The 8,414-nt window shown below is 41.7% G+C and overlaps 1 protein-coding gene across 4 annotated transcripts in view; it reads left to right on the top strand.

Annotated features, from left to right (window-relative positions):
- The first annotated feature begins 2,091 nt into the window (after positions 1-2,091).
- SOCS6 (suppressor of cytokine signaling 6) overlaps positions 2,092-8,414 on the top strand; it is a 27,846-nt gene continuing 21,523 nt past the window's right edge. Inside the window, exon 1 of one of the 4 annotated variants that reach the window (XM_015855180.2) lies at positions 2,092-2,169. The gene's annotated coding sequence lies outside the window, so the exon portion shown is untranslated. Of the gene's footprint in view, positions 2,170-2,189; positions 2,320-8,414 lie in introns of those variants that run through there. The other 3 variants (XM_015855177.2, XM_015855179.2, XM_015855178.2) reach the window with 3 other exon arrangements.

The following is an 8,414-nucleotide window of genomic DNA, read 5'->3' as shown; positions in this document are numbered from 1 at the left end:
TACAAGAGATTTAGCTACCTAAGCTGGCTAAGAGAGGTCCATTGACTATAGGAGCTACTGTAAACAACAACAGAAACTACTAAGTATACTACTACAAAAGCAAGAACTACTCATATCTCTACTGACACTGAAGACTGGTTAAATTAATATCGTGAATGTATATCAAGCAAGAACATCAGCTGGATCCTGAAGATAATTGCTCATTTAGATGTTTGTCATTTGAAAGAAAAAAGAGTCCTGAGAAGCATGAAAGAATGTAAAAATGTCTGAGAAAAAAATAAGTCAAAGTTGAAGTGAAATTTTCCTAGTCAGGGCCTTCCTTTCTCACGTGCCTCTCTCTTGGTTCCTGTTTGGGTTAGGTTGGTGAACTCCCAATGGTTTATGTAGGGAAGGAGGAACGTACTGTGTTGAAAAAAGTCTTTAGCTTGCTATTTTTTGCATTTTTTTTTCTTTTGGACAATGCTGCTAACCAGAAAGCCGCTCATATTTTTCATACTGGCAGTACTGTTTTTACACAGCAGAGCTGTGCTTCATAAGGATACTCAAATGATCAAGCTGGAGCTATTCTTATGTTTTGTTGTTGTTGCTGTTGTTGCTGTTGTTGCTGTTGTTGCTGTCTTTGTCTTTTTTTTTTTTTTTCCCCTTGTACTATTGAAGACATTTAATCATAATTGGAGAACATATAGTTTTAACAAAAACATAAATAACTCCAGGTACTTCATGTCTGAATAAGCCTGTGTTTGTATTAATAAGAAAATAATTTCCTTATACTGCTCTTACTGGAGGCATCACCACCTGAAACTGTAGCCTGCCAGCATCTGTGGTCGATCAGATGCATAAAGAACTGTGGAACTTTTGGATGAGACTCAAGAAAATTTCTCTGACACTCCTTAAACATCTGAGACACAAAAATGTAAATGCAGTCAGGACACATCCTGACCTCAGATAACTCAGGCAGTTAAGCAACTCTCAGACCTCAGCCCACAAACCTCCTTGGTTTCAGCAGAACAATTCAGGCAGAATGTGTACAGATATTCTCACAGCCTCGTGAGTTTCAATGATTGCTTTCTAAACTTCATATCAGTTAAGCGGGTGAGTAAGAAGTCACACAAATAACATCACTGACTCTTGTAGATAAGTAAATTATGCATATCTTTGCAAAATCAAGTTCTATATTTGCATCAGTTAAAGACCACAAGTAGGAAACGAAGGATGAAAATGCTTTAGAGAGTAATACTTTACCAGCTAGACAAATAGTACTTTCCACAACTTCCAAGACCCGTATTGTCCACACATCTGAATTCTTCCCCCCCTCACTTGTCACTCCTGCCAGTCTAACACATCCTCAACTAGGAATTGCCTTGTTGTTCTTTATTTGGAATTTTATTTTTAAAGAGGGACCAGAAAAACAAGCAAGCAGCCTGCTTGGCTGGAGTACCTAAAGCACAGCTGATGTGGCTGGAGTTTGGCGGCACTCTTCTCCAGTCAGTCTGCACAGCAGCATCACACACAACAATGTTTTTTTTCCTGAGCATCAAGACAAATGGGACAGGAGGGGAGCAGCCAAGCTTCTCGCACCTATGGGCCTGGCAGGGAGCTCCTGGTCCGGGGCAGCTGCAGGGGTTGGAAAGGAAGAATCCCTCAGAGGATGAAGTACAAGCACAACAACACTCATCACTGACAGAAAGGAGCTCGCTGTGAACTTTATTTATGAACTTCCTAAAGCCAGGGAGAACCTTCAGAGAGACAGGGAGAAAGGGGCCAGGGGGCCCCAGCGTAGCTACCCCAGAGTCCTGCGGCCACAGAGGAGGCAGACAGGAGCCGGGGGAGGCAAACCAGAGCGGAGACCGGGCCTCAGAGGGCTGGCGGTGGAGCGGGCGGGAAGGTGCAGGCAGGGCTCGGAGGAGGGCGAGCGGCCCGGGCCGTACGCGGCCGCATCAGCAGAGCAGTGCCTGCAGCAGGCGGCGGCCATCACGGGCTCGCCACCCCCGTGCGCCCCTCGGAGGACGGAGGGGTGGGGGCAGAGGAGGCGGAGGAAGCGGCGGCGGCGCCAGGAACAGGGAGGCGGCGGCGGCGCGGCAAAGGAGGGAGGGAGGGAGGGAGGGAGCCGAAGCCGGGCCGGGCCCCGCAAGAGCAACAGCGACGCCCAGCTCCTCCTCCTCCGCCTCGGTGAGTCCGCTCCGCCGCCCGGAGAGGCTGCTCGCCGCCCAGCCCGGATGCCGGCTCAGGCCGGGCCGCGCCGCCGAGGTGCCCGAAGAGAGGCCCGAGCCGCGAGCGGGACACCGCGGCCTCCGCTGGGTGAGCGTCCCCGGGGCAACGGTGCGCCCTCCCCCCACTCTTTTTCCTCCTTCCTTCCCCCGGTGGCCGCCGATGGAGAGCCAGGGATGGGGACGGTGCGGTTCTTAGCTTGCCTGCATCCCTCCTCCCGAGCCCCGGCCTCCTTTCCCTTTGTTTGCGCGGCGCTCCGAGCTCTCGGCGGCGCCAGGCCCTGCGGAGGCAGCGGGACTGCGGCGCGGCCTGCATGGCGGGCGGGGAGCAGCCGGGCCGGGCCGCGGGGCCACTGCACAGCCCCCGCCTGGCAGCAGGGGCCGCCGCCGCCGACCTCCCCACGACCCTGCGCCCACCTCCCCCGGGCCGCTGCTCCTGTGCACCCGCTGCTGCTCTGTGCCGTGACCGGGGGGCGGCCGAATTAGGCTGCTGGCTGCTTCCTCTCCCCATCCACCCACCTTCATTTTTAGGTTTGCAGGGGTCTGCTGCTGGGCAGGTTGCCAGGGGTGTCATTTTGTGCTACTGTTGTCGGGGCTTCGCACTGTGAAGGAGCTCCGGGGAAGGTGAAGCTGTAAATGTCATGTTATTGTTAGCTGAGGGTATGCCAAGGGCTGTGTAAGGGGTAAGGGAAGTATTGTTAGCTGTGACAGGCAGCACTTACAGGCTTAAAAAGCTCAAGACTTTTCTAAATTTATTTATTTATTTAAAATCCAAACAACAGGTAAACAAACAGAAACTTTATTAGCTTTCATTGTTTTTCAAACTGTCTTTTCCACTCTCTTTCCCTAATGGTGTAGCTTTGGTCTGAAACAGCTGGTTCTGGCCCATGCCAACTCTGTTGTCTAAGAAAGACCTTTCCAAAACCCTGAACTTTTGAGATGTAGAGAATGGCGCCGTGTTGTGAGGTGCTGTGATTGTGTTTTTTCCCCCTTAATTCTTTCATCATTTCTCCCCATATTTTTAGAACTGTGATAATGTACAGCAGAATATTCTTTGGAATGGGAAAGTGTCTCATCCAGTTACTACACTCTCCTGCCCTTTCACGATGAGGTCTCAACTCCTCTTTCCTGCCTGCCAGTAATGCTTACACCACATCCAACCTCTCAGTACACCTGTAGTTAAAAATGCCTTCTGTAGGCCTCCTGTCTTAGGAAGCTGATTTCTATAGAAGTACTTGAGGAATAATCCTTCTGCATTTCTGCCATGGCTGGACGCTATTTTTGTTTCATGTCAATTAGCCCATCCTTGGATTGTAGAAAATATGTAAGCTTTGGCATAGTTATGAGATAAATTACTCTAGCTTGGCTGGAAGACGTAAGCCACAGGAGAATATCTAGGTATTTTTGGAGTCTTTTACAGCGAGAGAGTAATTGTAGCTCATGCTTTTCTGTCTAAGTTACTAAGGCAGATTTCAGCTTTTTCAAAGTGCTTGCTTTAATGAAGTTTTCACTTCTGTCGTATATTTCTTGTTATGTGGCATCACGCTAAGTTTAGAACTGAACTTTTACTTAAAGCAGACTTACTTCTTGTTGTCGTTATGTGGATATATGCATTTACTAACTTCCCCAGAAGCTTCCATCTATAGGTTAGTAGAGAAGTAGCGCTGTATTGTTACCCAAGCTTCTGTGAGTTTCTTCATGGTGCTGGATATGTGCAACTAAGGGTTCTTGTAGACTAAGTTACAATGTTGGATTATCTTAAAAATTGACATAGTAAAATATGAAAAAAGATACTGGCTTATACCATGCTGTTAATTTGTTTCTTCCTGGGTTGTTCAGTAGGTCAATCAGATACTTTGAGTTACACCTAGAAAAGGAAGTTCAGACAAAATAATAACTTGGTCCAGGTTGCTGTGCAGGTAGTTCAGATTACTCTGCTTATTGCAGTGATGAGGGGGTGCGAGAGCAGACTCTTAATTGAGAGTTCTTCAGAAGCAAGTTAATTTCTTAATATTTTTATGAAAACTTCTGTAGTTGTAGGATAACTTAGGGATTACTGTCTGAAAGACTTGTTCCGGTAGTGTTGCCTTGAATTGTCTACATATTTGCTGCATCACTGCTGGCAAAACTGAGGCCATAGTTCAGGGTAATTCATTACGTGCTGTATTTGCTGTTACTTTACTTCCTCCCTGGGCCTACATAGTACTGTTTTGGTAGTACAGCGTGCCATAGGAGGTGAATGATAGAAAAGTAAATGGAAAGGAGTTTGATCTTTGCTGGTGTGTCTTGGCTTTAATGTGTGTTAGCAACAAAGCAGAGGACGGCTCCATTAGCAACAAAACAAAGAAGCTTGTGATGCTGCTTGGAGGAATATATACTACAAATAGTATAAAAAAAAATACAGTCTAACTTGTAAGTGCAAATACTGAAGTTTATTGAGTGGACAGGGTGGGGACTGAAAAGCAGAGTAGAGTTCTTATGCAAATTGACTATATATTTCAGTGAAGTGTAAGGGAAACAGAGAACTTTGTTTCCTTTTTAAAATTATTTTTATTTTATTTTATTTTATTTTATTTTATTTTATTTTATTTTATTTTATTTTATTTTATTTTATTTTATTGTTAAAGAGAAACAGCAATATTTGGTAATGTTCCTCATCCTTATTCTTTTGCGTAAACCTACTTTCATCCCATTTTAATATATGCTTATTTTCTGAAAATACAAATAAGTCTTCAGATGACCATAAATGCACTTGATGCAAAGCTCCTAAGTTGTTATGAACCTTTCTTGTGAGGGGTTCCTGTGGGTCCCTCTGTATTTGACATAGCAATAGAAAAGTGAAGTATTTTTCAAAAAGAAATGAACCCTGAAAATGTTCATTGACAATATCAGATGGCAAAATATGTACAGTGCTGTGTTATTTAAAAAAAAAACAAACAATAAAAACAAAACAAAACACAAAACAAGAGGATCATACTTGTGATAGAATATTCATTATCCATGTTTAAAAAGCAGCTTCATTCCACTCAAATAAATATGCTTCTAATACGACAGACCCTGAAGATAGATGATGCTCAGTGGATCCCTTCTGCGATTGTTATTTCTCTGTTTTTCTCTGAAAATACTTGTATTCCAAATCAAAACACGTGTGTATACGTTAAATGAATTTCTATGATTTTCTGTGTTAAGAATAACAAAACAAAGATAACTCACTTAATTCTGCCTCTTCTGGTAGTTAAAACCAGACCCACAACAAACTGGCTGTGAATGGCCCTGGATGAAAATGTGAAGCTGACTGTATGTGAAATGTTGTCTAATATATTAAATGTGTAAAGAAAGTTGTGCACACTTTGCTAGAGTCTACATAGGCTGATATCATAAAGACATCATAATACAGATTCTGACTTAGGCTGCTTACTGTCAGAATTAAAACTTTCACGTCAGTGTTAAAAACTGAGCTCTGACTTCTTAGATTTGCTTAAGTTACCCTAGATTTTTTTCTTCTGCCAGTTTTCATGGTTTTCTGATTTTCTTTTATGCATGAGCATGCAAGAAATAAGCATCTGCAGTTCCAGGTAGCTTCAGCAAGTTTTGAGGTGTATGGCTTAACAAATCTGTTTACTATTCACTAGAGGCTGTAATATAGATTCAAGAACATATTTTTACTGTCATTTTGTTTTTAATAAAAGTGTTATTTGCCATAATTTTCTTTTTTTGTTTTTTTTTGTTTTTGTTGTTCTGGAAAATACTGCGATAAAATTGTGTCTCTTTTCTGTTTCCTTAATAATTCATATAACACTTCGAACTCTCAGGAGCTCAGTTGGCTCCATTTATGACAAGGATGTAAGCCATGTCTTACCTATGAAGTTGTTCCATTGGATGCTACATTGCCAAGAAAACTATTCAAGTTAAATATAAATCTTCATTTGGTTAGTGAGGATGCAAGTACATTAGCTATCTTGTTCTGCCTCTAACATTAAAATGCTGTTGAAGGGATATGGAAAACGTTCTTCTTGCTTGCAGAAAACCCCAACCTAAAGATGCTTTGTGTAGGTATTTCTGTCCAGCCTCTGCTTTCCAAACATTGCTTCCTATTGTGTATATATAGGGCACACAGAGCAGATGAGGTTTCTTGTCTTCTGATGAAACACATTCTTTTCTTTTGTAATTTGCCAAGTGCAGTAAGTTGGCAGCTTTAGAAAATCTTAGATTTGTAAGGTATGTGGGCTTTTTATTATAAACACCAAATAATTCTGCTGTAAACTGCTGCAAAACAGTTTTGGATGAGAGTCATTTTTTCTGGCAGTGAAGGTATAAATAGATGTTACAGTGTTTTTATTGGTGGGTTTTTTTCTTTTTCTTTCAGAGCTCGTTAAGTGGTCTCTGGTTAAAAAGAAGAAGTAAAATAAATTAAACAATGAAAATGAACCTATGAGTCTTGTTAGTTAAACTGTACAGATACGTGATATTTTTCTTTGCTTCCCAAAGCAGTATATAATCAGCAGCTGTATTTGTATTATTTAACTTGCATGGGTATAGATAGCGATCTGTAAGAGGACTTGTGTAAGGTTCTGAAGGTCTGAAGCTAATGCAGTACACGTAGCTAGCAGATAAATGGATAAATTTTAGCATCTGAAGTAATACTTCAGTAATTGTTCTTCAAGGATATTCTGCATGACTTAAAACAACACGTAGACTGTTACTCTGGATGACAGAATTGTTGAAAATGAGATTCTAGTCAGGCTTCCTTTTACAGTGTGATCTTTGTTTTTCTTGAGTAGTTTTATTCTTAATTAATCTTGATGTTCTGTGGTAAATCTGCTAAAACAGCAGTTTGTAGGAGTCTTGAGTAGGTGATTTTTTTTTTTTTCCTTCTCTAAAGCAGTCTGTATTCCTCAAAAAGGTCGAGAATAAATTAGTAGGCTATTCCAAATGTTTCTGAAGCATGCATATTTGATCCCAAGATGGCTCTGAAATAGTGTGAAGCTCACTTTCCTTTTTGTCCTTCTGGTTCTGAGAATCTCCAGACTTGGTGAGCGCTACAAGACCGGGCAGTTACAAGCTATGGTATTAACTGCGTTTCTGACATTGATAATAGGTTTTAATACTTTTAGATTCCCTTACCTACTCTTTTGGGTGGTGACTGGGTATCAGATTAATAGGTTTAATAACTGAAATACAGAAATACAGACCAGTGGCATCAGGTAAAGAGGTTTTGATTCCCGAAATTGTGCCTTATAGTGTGAGATTTATAGAAGCTGCATTCCAAAAACAGGATAGGCAGCTTTTCAGGATGACACTCTTCTTTCAGACGCTGGTGAGAACTCTGTGACTGAAGAATTCTCACTGGATTCACTGAACAGAAGCTGTTTGTGCAAGCATATTGGTTTTGATGAAACTTGCACTGGGAAAGGCTTGTGGGCTGGAATTTTGGTCAGCCCAAGGAGGCTGGTTCCAGAATAGTTGATTTGTGCATTCAGAGGTAAAGTCTCTGGTTTGAATCGAAGATCTTATGTGGATCTCTGTAAGGTGGGTGTCTAGCGTTTTTTATTTTTCCTTTCCTTTTCACTGTTCTCTTTTCAGTGGAAAACAGACGTAAAAAAAAAAAACAAACCAACACAGTTCTGACCCATTTGCCTTCTGAAACTTTGACTTTTCTCCTCTTCTTGGCTTTAGAAAAGAAGAGAGTATTTGGTTAGTAATAAATAATGTTGAGAAATAATTAGGGATTAGTCATAGGCCTTTGGGATGATTTTAGGCAAAAATCTACTAACTTGGGAAAATACATGGAAATGTAAATAGTCTTCAGTCCCTTGCTGAAGGGTGAAGACTCTATACTGACCAGTGGTATCTGTTGTAGTGCTATTTGAAATGTAATTTAGTGATGTTCAAGAAAACAAAATGAAGGGGAGTTGTGTCATTAGGGAATCACAAGCCTTGCATATCACCAAACCAGGTGCTTCTTTGAATTTGCATTATTTTAAATAGTTTATCATGGAAAACAGCGTGTGAACATTGAAATGTAGTTGTCTATTTTCATTTTTTAATTGGGTTAACACATTTATTTTATTTATAGTGCACATAAGTTTAAATCTATGCCAGAGAGAACAGGAGGAAAAAGCAGATTCTGTGTGCATATATATGTCTTCTCCCCTCTCCACCCCCTCCCCCCCCCCCCCCTCCTTTTTTTTTCCCCTTCACTAAAAA

This window comes from Coturnix japonica, chromosome 2 (assembly GCF_001577835.2).
Source record: "Coturnix japonica isolate 7356 chromosome 2, Coturnix japonica 2.1, whole genome shotgun sequence".
Taxonomy (NCBI): domain Eukaryota; kingdom Metazoa; phylum Chordata; class Aves; order Galliformes; family Phasianidae; genus Coturnix; species Coturnix japonica.
The sequence above is the reverse complement of the archived record's forward strand: the minus strand, read 5'-3'. Positions and strand labels throughout refer to the sequence as shown.